The 14,501-nt window shown below is 44.1% G+C and overlaps 5 non-coding genes across 5 annotated transcripts; all 5 read left to right on the top strand.

Annotated features, from left to right (window-relative positions):
• Positions 1-5,818: 5,818 nt before the first annotated feature.
• LOC140308185 (U5 spliceosomal RNA) lies at positions 5,819-5,932 on the top strand. Its single transcript, XR_011916155.1, has one exon. It is a non-coding gene; the product is annotated as a U5 spliceosomal RNA (small nuclear RNA).
• Positions 5,933-6,217: 285 nt separating this feature from the next.
• On the top strand, positions 6,218-6,408 carry LOC140307846 (U2 spliceosomal RNA). The gene has a single exon (XR_011915874.1). It is a non-coding gene; the product is annotated as a U2 spliceosomal RNA (small nuclear RNA).
• Positions 6,409-6,819: 411 nt separating this feature from the next.
• On the top strand, positions 6,820-6,933 carry LOC140308345 (U5 spliceosomal RNA). Its single transcript, XR_011916301.1, has one exon. It is a non-coding gene; the product is annotated as a U5 spliceosomal RNA (small nuclear RNA).
• Positions 6,934-7,241: 308 nt separating this feature from the next.
• LOC140307921 (U2 spliceosomal RNA) lies at positions 7,242-7,432 on the top strand. Its single transcript, XR_011915942.1, has one exon. It is a non-coding gene; the product is annotated as a U2 spliceosomal RNA (small nuclear RNA).
• Positions 7,433-7,843: 411 nt separating this feature from the next.
• Positions 7,844-7,957, top strand: LOC140308309 (U5 spliceosomal RNA). Its single transcript, XR_011916268.1, has one exon. It is a non-coding gene; the product is annotated as a U5 spliceosomal RNA (small nuclear RNA).
• The last annotated feature ends 6,544 nt before the right edge of the window (positions 7,958-14,501 follow it).

Genomic DNA, 14,501 nt, shown 5'->3' with positions numbered 1-14,501 from the left:
GTCTGGCATTCGCACCTTGTCTTACGCGCTTTTTACAAACTTTAGTCGGACATTCAGACCTTCTTGCAGCTGAACCACCTCCGCTCCCTGTTTTGATCATGTATGGTCTGGCAATACTACCTTTTCTTACCCGTTTGTGAGTAATTTTGGCTGGACATTCACACCTACTCAAAGCCGAACAACTCCGCTACCGCATTTGATGGTGTATAGTCGGGCATTCTCACCCTTTCTCATCAGCTTTTTGCAAATTATGATCTGACATTCACACCTACTTGCAGTCGAACAGCTCTGCTCCCGCTTTTGATTATGTTTGGTTGGATATTCGAACCTTTTCTTCACTGCTTTTTACAAACTTTGTTCGGAGGTACACGTCTTCTTGAAGCCGAACACCTCCGCTTCCGCTTTTGATGGTGTATAGTCGGGCTTTCGAGCCTTTTCTTACCTGGTTTTTAGAAATTATGGTTGGACATTCAGACCTCGCAGCCGAACACCTCCGCTCCCTCTTTTGATCATACATTGTCGGTTATTCGCACCTTGTCTTACCCGCTTTTTACAAACTATAGTCAGACATTCACACGTTGCAGCTGAACCACCTCTGCTCCCTGTTTTGATTATGTATGGTCTGGCAATACTACCTTTTCTTACCCGGTTGTGAGTAATTATGGCTGGACATTCACACCTACTTGCAGTCGAACAGCTCTGCTCCCGCTTTTGATTTTGTTTGGTTGGATATTCGAACCTTTTCTTAACTGCTTTTTACAAACTTTGGTCGGACGTTCACACCTTCTTGCAGCCGAACAACTCCACTCCCGCTATTTATTGTGTACAGTCGGGTAGTTTAACCTTTTCTTACCCGCTTTTTACCAACTATGGTCGGACATTCACACCGTCTTACAGCGGAACACCTCCGCTTCCGCTTTTGATGGTGTATAGTCGGGCATGCGAACCTTTTCTTACCCGCTTTTTACAAACTATGGTCGGACATTCAAACCTTCTTGTAGCCGAAAGCCTCCGCTGCCTCTTTTGATCATACATTGTCGGGCATTCGCACCCTTTCTTACCCGCTTTTTATAAAACCATGGTCGGACTGTCACAACTTCTTGTAGCCGAACACATCTGCTCCCGCTATCGATTGTGTACATTTGGGTTTTTTAACCTTTTCTTATCCGCTTTTTACCAGCTCTGGTCGGACATTCACACCTTCTTACAGCGGAACACGTCCGCTCCCTCTTTTGATGGTGTATTTTCGGGCATTCAAACCTTTTCTTACCCGCTTTTTACAAACTATGCTCGGACATTCAGACCTTCTTGCAGCTGAATCACCTCCGCTCCCTGTTTTGATTATGTATGGTCTGGCAATACTACCTTTTCTTACCCGTTTGTGAGTAATTATGGCTGGACATTCACACCTACTTTCAGCAGAACACCACCTCTCTCGCTTTTGATGATGTATGGACCGGCATTCTTACCTTTTCTAACACATTTTTCAGCAATTATGGTCGGACATTCCCACCTACTCAGAGCCGAACACCTCCGTTCCCGCATTTGATGGTGTATAGTCGGGCATTCTCACTCTTTCTCATCAGCTTTTTGCAAATTATGATCTGATATTCACAGCTGCTTTTGATAATGTATGGTTGGGCATTCGCACCTTTTTTTACCCATTTTTCAGGAATTATGGGTGGACATTCACACCGTCTTGCAGCTGAAAACATCCTCTCCCGCTTATGATCATGTGCGGTTTGATATTCGAAAATTTTCTTTCATGTTTTAAAGAAATTATTGATGGACATTCAGACCTTCTTGCAGCTGAACCCCTCTGCTCGCGCTTTTGATGGTGTATAGTAGGGCTTTCGAGCCTTTTCTTCCCGGTTTTTACAAATTATGGTTGGACATTCAGACCTTCTTGCAACCTAACACCTCCGCTCCCTCTTTTGATCATACATTGTCTGGCATTCGCACCTTGTCTTACGCGCTTTTTACAAACTTTAGTCGGACATTCAGACCTTCTTGCAGCTGAACCACCTCCGCTCCCTGTTTTGATCATGTATGGTCTGGCAATACTACCTTTTCTTACCCGTTTGTGAGTAATTTTGGCTGGACATTCACACCTACTCAAAGCCGAACAACTCCGCTACCGCATTTGATGGTGTATAGTCGGGCATTCTCACCCTTTCTCATCAGCTTTTTGCAAATTATGATCTGACATTCACACCTACTTGCAGTCGAACAGCTCTGCTCCCGCTTTTGATTATGTTTGGTTGGATATTCGAACCTTTTCTTAACTGCTTTTTACAAACTTTGTTCGGAGGTACACGTCTTCTTGAAGCCGAACACCTCCGCTTCCGCTTTTGATGGTGTATAGTCGGGCTTTCGAGCCTTTTCTTACCTGGTTTTTAGAAATTATGGTTGGACATTCAGACCTTGCAGCCGAACACCTCCGCTCCCTCTTTTGATCATACATTGTCGGTTATTCGCACCTTGTCTTACCCGCTTTTTGCAAACTATAGTCAGACATTCACACGTTGCAGCTGAACCACCTCTGCTCCCTGTTTTGATTATGTATGGTCTGGCAATACTACCTTTTCTTACCCGGTTGTGAGTAATTATGGCTGGACATTCACACCTACTTGCAGTCGAACAGCTCTGCTCCCGCTTTTGATTTTGTTTGGTTGGATATTCGAACCTTTTCTTAACTGCTTTTTACAAACTTTGGTCGGACGTTCACACCTTCTTGCAGCCGAACACCTCCGCTTCCGCTTTTGATAGTATATATTCGGGCATTCGAACCTTTTGTTACCCGCTTTTTACAAACCATGGGTGGACTTTCACACCTTCTTGTACCCGAACAACCCTGCTCCCGCTATTGGTGGTGTACAGTCGGGTATTTTAACCTTTTCTTACCCGCTTTTTACAAACTATGGTCGGACATTCACACCTTCTTACAGCGGAACACGTCTGCTCCACCTTTTAGTGTTCTATCACACCTTTTTTTCACCGCATTTTATGGATTATGGTTGGAAATTCTCAACCACTCTCATCCGAAGACCTCTCCTCCCGCTTTTGTGAATATATTTGAACTTTAGTCGGACATTCACACCTTCTTGCAGCTGAACCACCTCCGCTCCCTGTTTTGATCATGTATGATCTGGCAATACTACATTTTCTTACCTGTTTGTGAGTAATTATGGCTGGACATTCACACCTACTTTCAGCAGAACACCACCTCTCTCGCTTTTGATGATGTATGGACCGGCATTCTTACCTTTTCTAACACATTTTTCAGCAATTATGGTCGGAGATTCACACCTACTAACAGACGAACAACTCCGCTCCCGCATTTGATGGTGTATAGTTGTTGTTTTGCAAATTATGATCTGACATTCACACTTACTTGCAGTCGAACAGTTCTGCTCCCGCTTTTGATTATGTTTGGTTGGATATTCGAAACTTTTCTTAACTGCTTTTTACAAACTTTGGTTGGACGTTCAAACCCTCTTGTAGCCGAACACATCCACAGCTGCTTTTGATGATGTATGGTTGGGTATTCGCACCTTTTTTTTACCCATTTTTCAGTAATTATGGGTGGACATTCACACCTTCTTGCAGCTGAACACCTCCTCTCCCACTTATGATCATGTGCGGTTTGATTTTAAAAATTTTTACTTTAATTTTTTCTAGCAATTATTGATGGACATTCAGACCTTCTTGCAGCTGAACAACTCCGCTCCCTCTTTTGATCATAAATTGTCGGGCATTCGAACCTTTTCTTACCCGCTTTTTACAAAACTTGGTCGGACTTTCACACCTTTTAGTAGCCGAACAACTCCGCTCCCGCTATTGATTGTGTACAGTCGGGTATTTTAACCTTTTCTTACCCGCTTTTTACCAACTATGGTCGGACATTCATAACTTCTTACAACGGAACACCTCCGCTCCTTATTTTGATGATGTATGGTTGGGCATTCAAACCTACTTGTTGCCCGCTTTTCATTAATTATGGGTGGACATTCACACCTTGTCGCAGCCAAACACCTCCGCTCCCTGTTTTGATGGTGTATAATGGTGGACATTCGCACCTTTTCTCACCCGCTTTTTACTATGGTCGGCCATTCACAGCTTCCTCTCCACCATACTTGTATGGTGGGATATTCACACCCACTTGCATCCGAAGACCTCCGCCCCCACTTTTGTTGATATTTAGTCGGTCATTCGCACCTTACCCGCTTTTGGCAAACTATGGCCTTCTTGCAGCCAAACACCTGATCTCGCTTTTGATGATGTAAGGTTGGGCATTCAGACCTTGCTTCACCTACTTTTCACCAAATATAGTCGGACATTCACACCTTCTTGCAGCCGAACACTTCCGCTCCACTTTTGAGTGTTCTATGTAGCATTCACACCTTTTTCTTCACCGCATTTTATAGATTATGGTTGGAAATTCTCACCCACTCTCATCCGAAGACCTCTCCTCCCGCTTTTGTTAATGTATAGTCGGGCATGAGAACCTTTTCTTACCCGCTTTTTACAAATTATGGTTGGACATTCACACCTACTTGCAGCCGAATACTGATACTGATCCTCCCGTAATAAAATGGTCGGATCTTATCAAACACACTTTGTTTCTTGTGACAATCAAGTCAGCGAAACAGCGTATACACGTCAAGACACTGAATCAAGTTTGCCACAAGAACTCATAAGTTTGGCAGTATTGCTCTGCCGTCAGCAATCATACACCCATTTTATTTTCGTGAGACATGTGCAGGCACCTGTTCATCTACTGTTCTATCACTATGAATTAGTTTATCTATTATCAATAAGGATACTTCTACAACTACTATCAAAGTATGTCCGGACTTCTTATGTTGTCAGTTGCTATATATGAATAAGTGGGTAGCTACTGACAAGCATTAAGCATGTCACACAGCCCAAACATATAACATTTCAGGACACACCACACAGTTAACAACCACAGTGAAGCGTGTCAAAGCCCAAACATGTAACATTCAACGGGACACTTACACAACACATTCAAATCAAACAGTCAGACAACATACAAGAACATATACCCCAGCCGGCATTGCTCCCTGCCTATTTTCCTACAGCTCACTATGTGTGCGCACACCTTTATTCACAAACTCTTCAACTTATACTCTTTTACCGAAGCTGCTACAGCTCGATTGGCCGAATACCCTTAGATCCTATTTCGGTGAATTTGACATCTGCCTTACATGTAACAGATTAGCGATTTAGTTTGAGTGAAGGAATTCATTTTATAGCAAAATCCCAAATCGTGAAGAACTCATGAAAGTAAGCTTATTCTCGGATTCATGAAACTTTAGATTTGCTCTGTCTTTTACTGCAAAGTACAACGTTGTTTTTTTTGTTTAAATCTTTCTAGACATGGTAAATATGAAGGACAAAGCAGTTTTAACATAGTTTGAGTGAAGGAATTCATTTTATAGATAAAATCCCAAGAGTCTGCTGAGAAACAAGAATGAATGAGAAGTAGACTTTAACACGGCTCTAGGAGCGAGCCGAGTGTGGGCTAACCGGGAGAATTGCTTGAAAGAAACGCGACACCGAATGAGCGGTCAGAACAAAGCCTCAATACGGTTTTCCCGTGGTGTTTTTGTTGCTGCCTTGTCTTTTGCACAGAGTAAAAGACAAGGCAGCCATCGAATAGGGCCCGATTGTTCCTACTTGGTCAGCCGAGGAGCAAGGGGGGGAGCAAGCGTCTCAACCAAGCAAAGCTCACCATGGGGAAGGTGGCTATGCCAACTAGCCTGATGCCCTGCTCCCGCAGTGATGGATAATCGTACTCTGGTTTCTCTTCATAACGTACAAGTCTTTCGCCTTTTACTAAAGACTTCCGTGGAAAGCAGCACTAATGAGTTGTTTCTATTTTTGGCAGGCTTTACCTTTGCGGGTGAAGCCCTTTCCGTCTGTGCAAAAGAAATCTTGTTACTGTGCAGAGTGACTTCTCTGAGTAGAGTCGCCTTACTTGTTGCAACTGTGCCGATGTTGCTTGGATGGTGCTTGCTGGAGCGTGCGGGAGTGCAAAGTTATACCATTTAAAAGGGCTGAAGAGTGCTCAGTGCAGCGGGTGGGCGGAGGTGCAAAGTGACACTCTGGCCACCTATGGCCATAAAAAGAACACCGCTACAAGTGCGCATTGTGCCAGGAAGGGCCCTTGGACGTGAACCAGTGGACAGATATCACTTCTCGGCCTTTTGGCTAAGATCAAGTGTAGTACCTGTTCTTATCAGTTTAATATCTGATATGGCCTTTGTACGAGGACTACATATTAAATTGATTTTTAGCAATAGGAGTTGAAAAAGGAGCTTGCTCCGTTCACTCCAAGCATCGACCCGGTACTGCAGTGCCGCTGGGAACGGTGCGCTCTTCTCTGCTCTTGTGAAAAAGCAAACAGTGGTGCAGGATGGAAGTTTCAGGGAGCCCAAGATGAAACTTTCTTTTAGTCTGCTGAGAAAAGAGAGTGAATGCGAAGTAGACTTTAACACAGCTCTGGGGGCAAGCCGAGTGCGGGCTAACCGGGAGAATTACTTGAAAGAAACGCGACACTGAATGAGCGGTCAGAACAAAGCCTCAATACAGTGTTCCCGTGGTGTTTGTGGCTGCCTTGTCTTTTGCACAGAGTAAAAGACAAGGCAGCCATCGAATAGGGCCCGATTTTTCCTACTTGGTCAGTCGAGGATCATGGAGGGGGAGCAAGCGTCTCAACCAAGCAAAGCTCACCATGGGGAAGGTGGCTATGCCAACTAGCCTGATGCCCTGCTCCCGCAGTGACGGATAATCGTACTCTGGTTTCTCTTCATAACGTACAAGTCTTTCGCCTTTTACTAAAGACTTCCGTGGAAAGCAGCATTAATGAGTTGTTTCTATTTTTGGCAGGCTTTGCCTTAGCGGGTGAAACCCTTTCCGTCTGTGCAAAAGAAATCTTGTTACTGTGCAGAGTGACTTCTCTGAGTAGAGTCGCCTTACTTGTTGCGACTGTGCCGATGTTTGAAGCTGGAGTGCAACGTTGTTGCTTGGATGGTGCTTGCTGGAGCGTGCGGGAGTGCAAAGTTATACCATTTAAAAGGGCTGAAGAGTGCTCAGTGCAGCGGGTGGGCGGAGGTGCAAAGTGACACTCTGGCCACCTATGGCCATAAAAAGAACACCGCTACAAGTGTGCATTGTGCCAGGAAGGGCCCTCGGACGTGAACCAGTGGACAGTTATCGCTTCTCGGCCTTTTGGCTAAGATCAAGTGTAGTACCTGTTCTTATCAGTTTAATATCTGATATGGCCTTTGTACGAGGACTACATATTAAATGGATTTTTAGCAATAGGAGTTGAAAAAGGAGCTTGCTCCGTTCACTCCAAGCATCGACCCGGTACTGCAGTGCCGCTGGGAACGGTGCGCTCTTCTCTGCTCTTGTGAAAAAGCAAACAGTGGTGCAGGATGGAAGTTTCAGGGAGCCCAAGATGAAACTTTCTTTTAGTCTGCTGAGAAAAGAGAGTGAATGCGAAGTAGACTTTAACACAGCTCTGGGGGCGAGCCGAGTGCGGGCTAACCGGGAGAATTGCTTGAAAGAAACGCGACACTGAATGAGCGGTCAGAACAAAGCCTCAATACGGTGTTCCCGTGGTGTTTGTGGCTGCCTTGTCTTTTGCACAGAGTAAAAGACAAGGCAGCCATCGAATAGGGCCCGATTTTTCCTACTTGGTCAGCCGAGGAGCAAGGAGGGGGAGCAAGCGTCTCAACCAAGCAAAGCTCACCATGGGGAAGGTGGCTATGCCAACTAGCCTGATGCCCTGCTCCCGCAGTGACAGATAATCGTACTCTGGTTTCTCTTCATAATGTACAAGTCTTTCGCCTTTTACTAAAGACTTCCGTGGAGAGCAGCACTAATGAGTTGTTGCTATTTTTGGCAGGCTTTACCTTTGCGGGTGAAGCCCTTTCTGTCTGTGCAAAAGAAATCTTGTTACTGTGCAGAGTGACTTCTCTGAGTAGAGTTGCCTTACTTGTTGCGACTGTGCCGATGTTTGAAGCTGGAGTGCAAAGTTGTTGCTTGAATGGTGCTCGCTGGAGCGTGCGGGAGTGCAAAGTTATACCATTTAAAAGGGCTGAAGAGTGCTCAGTGCAGCGGGTGGGCGGAGATGCAAAGTGACACTCTGGCCACCTCGAAAACCGAGGTTACATCCAGTACCAGGGGCAGCCCAAGCTCTGCCGCAAGTGTGGTGAGCATGGCCACCTGGTTGAGGCTTGTACCAAGGTGATATGTGGGAAGTGCAGAGAAATTGGGGACACTTTTGGAGAGTGTCCAAATGGCAGGAAATGTAATCTCTGTGGAGAATTAAATCACCTCTTCTGAGATTGCCCTAAATCTTTTGCCAACAAATTAAAGACGGTAAAGCCACAGTCAAGCCAACAAAGAGAAGGACCAGAGGTGGCAGTTGGTGAACAAAGTGAAGAGGTTGACCCAATAAATTCAAACTTCCCGCTAAAAGCTTGGATTGGAAGTGAGGAGCAAAAAGGAGAGGGGCCTGTAGAGGCCTCACCACTCAGTGCTGAAGTCTGTGAGAATTCACAGGCAGAGGGTGGAGCTAAGCTAAATGAGGAGGAAGAGCAGACAGGTGAGTCTAGTGAAGGTACTCACCTCCCCGAAGGTCAACAGCCGAGGAGGACGGCATCTGAGTTGTCCTCTGATTCCCTTTAGCTCTGCAATCAACCCCCAGGGACTCAAAGTTAAATGCAACATTGCATCAGAGGCCAACACGAGAGTCCGAAAAGGAGAGCTAGTTTCCCAAGAAATAACCTGAGTGTGTAATTTGTTTTGATAACTTAGAAAAACGAAAATGACATACCTACTTTCCTTTATCCTTTTAATGGTTCTCACCTTCTCAACACTAAATGTGAGAAGTGTGAAATCAAAGACAAGAGCCCAGAGTATTATATCCTTCTTAGACTCCATAAAATCAGATGTGTTTTTAATACAAGAATGTGGACTACCTTTTTAGAAAAACCATAGACAATGGGAGGAAATGTGGCCCAATTTATCGATATGGAGTGGCTCAAATCAAATTAAAAATGATGGTGTGGCCATTCTAATTAAAAATCCGCATGTTCTGGTGCGAGACGGACGGGCACTTTTAGCACACTTGAATTTTATGGGGCAAGACTTTAACCTCTTAAATATTTATGGTTTCAATGGAAAAAATGACAGGTATGACCTTTTAGAAGATTACTCACAAACGGGTAAGAAATGGTAGTATTGCCAGACAATACATGATCAAAACAGGGAGCGGAGGTGGTTCAGCTGCAAGGTGTGAATTTCTGACTAAAGTTTGTAAAAAGCGCGTAAGACAAGGTGCGAATGCCCAACAATGTATGATCAAAAGAGGGAGCGGAGGTTTTCGGCTGCAAGGTCTGAATGTCCAACCATAATTTGTAAAAACCGGGGAAGAAAAGGCTCGAAAGCCCGACTATACACCATCAAAAGCGGGAGCGGAGGTGTTCAGCTGCAAGAAGGTGTGAATGTCCGACCATAGTTGGTAAAAAGCGGGTAAGAAAAGGTTAAAATGCCCGACTGTACACCATCAAAAGCGGAAGCGGAGGTGTTCGGCTTCAAGAAGACGTGAACCTCCGAACAAAGTTTGTAAAAAGCAGTTAAGAAAAGGTTCGAATATCCAACCAAACATAATCAAAAGCGGGAGCAGAGCTTTTCGACTGCAAGTAGGTGTGAATGTCAGATCATGATTTGCAAAAAGCTGATGAGAAAGGGTGAGAATGCCCGACTATACACCATCAAATGCGGTAGCGGAGTTGTTTGTCTGTGAGTAGGTGTGAATCTGCGACCATAATTGCTGAAAAATGTGTTAGAAAAGGTAAGAATGCCGGTCCATACATCATCAAAAGCGAGAGAGGTGGTGTTCTGCTGAAAGTAGGTGTGAATGTCCAGCCATAATTACTCACAAACGGGTAAGAAAAGGTAGTATTGCCAGACCATACATGATCAAAACAGGGAGCGGAGGTGGTTCAGCTGCAACGTGTGAATGTCTGACTATAGTTTGTAAAAAGCGGGTAAGACAAGGTGCGAATGCCCGACAATGTATAATCAAAAGAGGGAGCGGAGGTGTTCGGCTGCAAGGTCTGAATGTCCAACCATAATTTCTAAAAACCGGGTAAGAAAAGGCTCAAAAGCCCGACTTTACACCATCAAAAGCGGGAGCGGAGGTGTTCAGCTGCAAGAAGGTGTGAATGTTCGACTAAAGTTTGTAAAAATCTGGTAAGACAAGGTATGAATGTCCGACAATGTATGATCAAAAGCGGGAGCGGAGATGTTCAGCTGCAAGAAGGTCTGAATGTCCATCAATAATTGCTAGAAAAAATTAAAGTAAAAATTTCGAAAATCAAACCGCACATGATCATAAGTGGGAGAGGAGGTGTTCAGCTGCAAGAAGGTGTGAATGTCCACCCATAATTCCTTAAAAATGGGTAAAAAAAAGGTGCGAATACCCAACCATACATCATCAAAAGCAGGTGTTAATGTCAGATCATAATTTGCAAAAAGCTGATGAGAAAGGGTGAGAATGCCCGACTATACACCATCAAATGCGGGAGCGGAGTTGTTTGTCTGTGAGTAGGTGTGAATCTCCGACCATAATTGCTGAAAAATGTGTTAGAAAAGGTAAGAATGCCGGTCCATACATCATCAAAAGCGAGAGAGGTGGTGTTCTGCTGAAAGTAGGTGTGAATGTCCAGCCATAATTACTCACAAACGGGTAAAAAAAAGTAGTATTGCCAGACCATACATGATCAAAACAGGGAGCGGAGGTTGTTCAGCTGCAAGAAGGTGTGAATGTCTGACTAAAGTTCAAATATATTAACAAAAGCGGGAGGAGAGGTCTTCGGATAGATTGGTTGAGAATTTCCAACCATAATCTATAAAATGCGGTGAAAAAAAGGTGTGATAGAACACTAAAAGGTGGAGCGGAAGTGTTCGGCTGCAAGAAGGTGTGAATGTCCGACTATATTTGGTGAAAAGCAGGTGAAGCAAGGTCTGAATGCCCAACCTTACATCATCAAAAGTGAGATCAGAGGTGTTTGGCTGCAAGAAGGCCATAGTTTGCCAAAAGCGGGTAAGGTGCGAATGACCGACTAAATATCAACAAAAGTGGGGGCGGAGGTCTTCGGATGCAAGTGGGTGTGAATATCCCACCATACAAGTATGGTGGAGAGGAAGCTGTGAATTGCTGACCATAGTTTGCAAAAAGCGGGTGAGAAAAGGTGCGAATGTCCAACCATACACCATCAAAACAGGGAGCGGAGGTGTTTGGCTGCGACAAGGTGTGAATGTCCACCCATAATTAATGAAAAGCGGGCAAGAAGTAGGTTCGAATGACCAACCACTCATCATCAAAAGCAGGAGTGGATGTGTTCGGCTATAAAAAGGTTTGAATGTCCGAGCATAATTTGTAAAAAGCGGGTAAGAAAAGGTTCGAATGCCCGAACATACACCATCAAAAGAGGGAGCGGAGGTGTTCCGCTGTAAGAAGGTGTGAATGTCCGACCAGAGTTGGTAAAAAGCGGGTAAGAAAAGGTTAAAAAACCCGACTGTACACAATCAATAGCGGGAGCAGATGTGTTCGGCTACAAGAAGGTGTGACAGTCCGACCATGGTTTGTAAAAAGCGGGTAAGAAAAGGTGCAAATGCCCGACAATGTATGATCAAAAGAGGGAGCGGAGCTTTTCGGCTACAAGAAGGTTTGAATGTCCGACCATAGTTTGTAAAAAGCGGGTAAGAAAAGGTTCGAATGCCCGACTATACACCATCAAAAGCGGAAGCGGAGGTGTTCCGCTGTAGACGGTGTGAATGTCCGACCATAGTTGTTAAAAAGCGGGTAAGAAAAAGTTAAACTACACGACTGTACACAATCAATAGCGGGAGTGGAGTTGTTCGGCTACAAGAAGGTGTGAAAGTCCGACCATGGTTTGTAAAAAACGGGTAAGAAAAGGTTCGAATTCCCGAATATATACCATCAAAAGCGGAAGCGGAGGTGTTCGGTTGCAAGAAGGTGTGAACTTCCGACCAAAGTTTGTAAAAAGCAGTTAAGAAAAGGTTCGAATATCCAACCAAACAAAATCAAAAGCAGGAGCAGAGCTGTTCGACTGCAAGTAGGTGTGAATGTCCAGCCATAATTACTCACAAACGGGTAAGAAAAGGTAGTATTGCCACTCCATACATGATCAAAACAGGGAGCGGAGGTGGTTCAGCTGCAACGTGTGAATGTCTGACTATAGTTTGTAAAAAGCGGGTAAGACAAGGTGCGAATGCCCGACAATGTATGATCAAAAGAGGGAGCGGAGGTGTTCGGCTGCAAGGTCTGAATATCCAACCATAATTTCTAAAAACCGGGTAAGAAAAGGCTCGAAAGCCCGACTTTACACCATCAAAAGCGGGAGCGGAGGTGTTCAGCTGCAAGAAGGTGTGAATGTTCGACTAAAGTTTGTAAAAATCTGGTAAGACAAGTTATGAATGCCCGACAATGTATGATCAAAAGCGGGAGCGGAGGTGTTCAGCTGCAAAGAAGGTCTGAATGTCCATCAATAATTGCTAGAAAACATGAAAGTAAAAATTTCTAATATCAAACCGCGCATGATCATAAGTGGGAGAGGAGGTGTTCAGCTGCAAGAAGGTGTGAATGTCCATCAATAATTGCTAGAAAACATGAAAGTAAAAATTTCTAAAATCAAACCGCACATGATCATAAGTGGGAGAGGAGGTGTTCAGCTGCAAGAAGGTGTGAATATCCACCCATAATTCCTGAAAAATGGGTAAAAAAAAGGTGCGAATGCCCAACCATACATCATCAAAAGCAGCTGTGGATGTGTTCGGCTACAAGAAGGTGTGAACGTCCAACCAAAGTTTGTAAAAAGCAGTTAAGAAAAGGTTCGAATATCCAACCAAACATAATCAAAAGCGGGAGCAGAACTGTTCGACTGCAAGTAGGTGTGGATGTCAGATCATAATTTGCAAAAAGCTGATGAGAAAGGGTGAGAATGCCCGACTATACACCATCAAATGCGGGAGCGGAGTTGTTCGTCTGTGAGTAGGTGTGAATCTCCGAACATAATTGCTGAAAAATGTGTTAGAAAAGGTAAGAATGCCGGTCCATACATCATCAAAAGCGAGAGAGGTGGTGTTCTGCTGAAAGTAGGTGTGAATGTCCAGCCATAATTACTCACAAACGGGTAAGAAAAGGTAGTATTGCCAGACCATACATGATCAAAACAGTAAGCGGAGGTGGTTCAGCTGCAAGAAGGTGTGGATGTCTGACTATAGTTTGTAAAAAGCGGGTAAGACAAGGTGCGAATGCCCGACAATGTAAGGCAAGGCAAGACAAGGCAAGTATATTTGTATAGCACAATTCAACAACAAGGTGATTCAAAGTGCTTCACAGAGACATTAAAACAGAAGAAATAAAAAGCATGATTTAAAATTTAAACAAAAGAAGGAAATAAGAACAATAGATAAAATCAGAAAAAATTATATATATGAAAGATAAAATCAATAGTTAAAACATGATTCCGTTTTGAAACTCAAGCTTATTCAAATGCAGCTGAAAATAGATGTGTCTTCAACCTGGACTTAAATACACTGAGTGTTTCAGCTGATCTGAGGCTTTCTGGGACTTTGTTCCAGACATGTGGAGCATAGAAGCTGAATGCAGCTTCTCCATGTCTGGTTTTGACTCTGGGAACTGATAAAATACCGGATCCAGATGACCTGAGGGGTCTGGAAGGTTCATAGTGGGTCAGGAGGTCACTGATGTATTTTGGTCCTTGACCATTCAGAGCTTTATAGACCAGCATCAGAACTTTAAAGTCTATCCTCTGATGGACAGGCAGCCAGTGTAAAGACTTGAGAGCTGGACTGTGATGTGCTCCACTTTTTTGGTCTTAGTGAGGACTCGAGCAGCTGAGTTCTGGATGAGCTGCAGTTGTCTAACTGACTTTTTAGGCAGACCTGTAAAGATGCTATTACAATAATCAAGCCTACTAAAGATGAATGCATGGACTAGTTTTTCCAGGTCCTGCTGAGACATCAGATCTTTTAGCCTTGATATATTCTTAAGGTGATAGTAGGCTGACTTTGTTAATGCCTTAATGTGTTTGTCCAAATTTAGGTCTGAGTCCATCACTACACCCAGATTTCTGGCCTGGTTGGTCGTTTTTAGATTTATAGATTGAAGCTCTGTGGTGACTTTCAATCGTTTATCTTTGGCTCCAAAGACAATTACCTCAGTTTTGTTTTTGTTTAGCTGGAGGAAGTTGTGGCACATCCAGTCATTAATCTCCTCAATGCATTTTCCAAGGGCCTGTACAGGCCCTCTGTCTCCTGGTGACATTGTTATATACATCTGTGTGTCATCTGCATAGCTATGGTAGTTTATTTGGTTGTTTTTTATAATCTGTGCCAGTGGGAGCATGTAG

Source organism: Leuresthes tenuis, unplaced genomic scaffold (assembly GCF_036924035.1).
Source record: "Leuresthes tenuis unplaced genomic scaffold, fLeuTen1.0.hap1 SCAF_5, whole genome shotgun sequence".
NCBI classification, from domain to species: Eukaryota; Metazoa; Chordata; class Actinopteri; order Atheriniformes; family Atherinopsidae; genus Leuresthes; species Leuresthes tenuis.
This window is presented reverse-complemented; position numbering and strand designations above follow the sequence as displayed.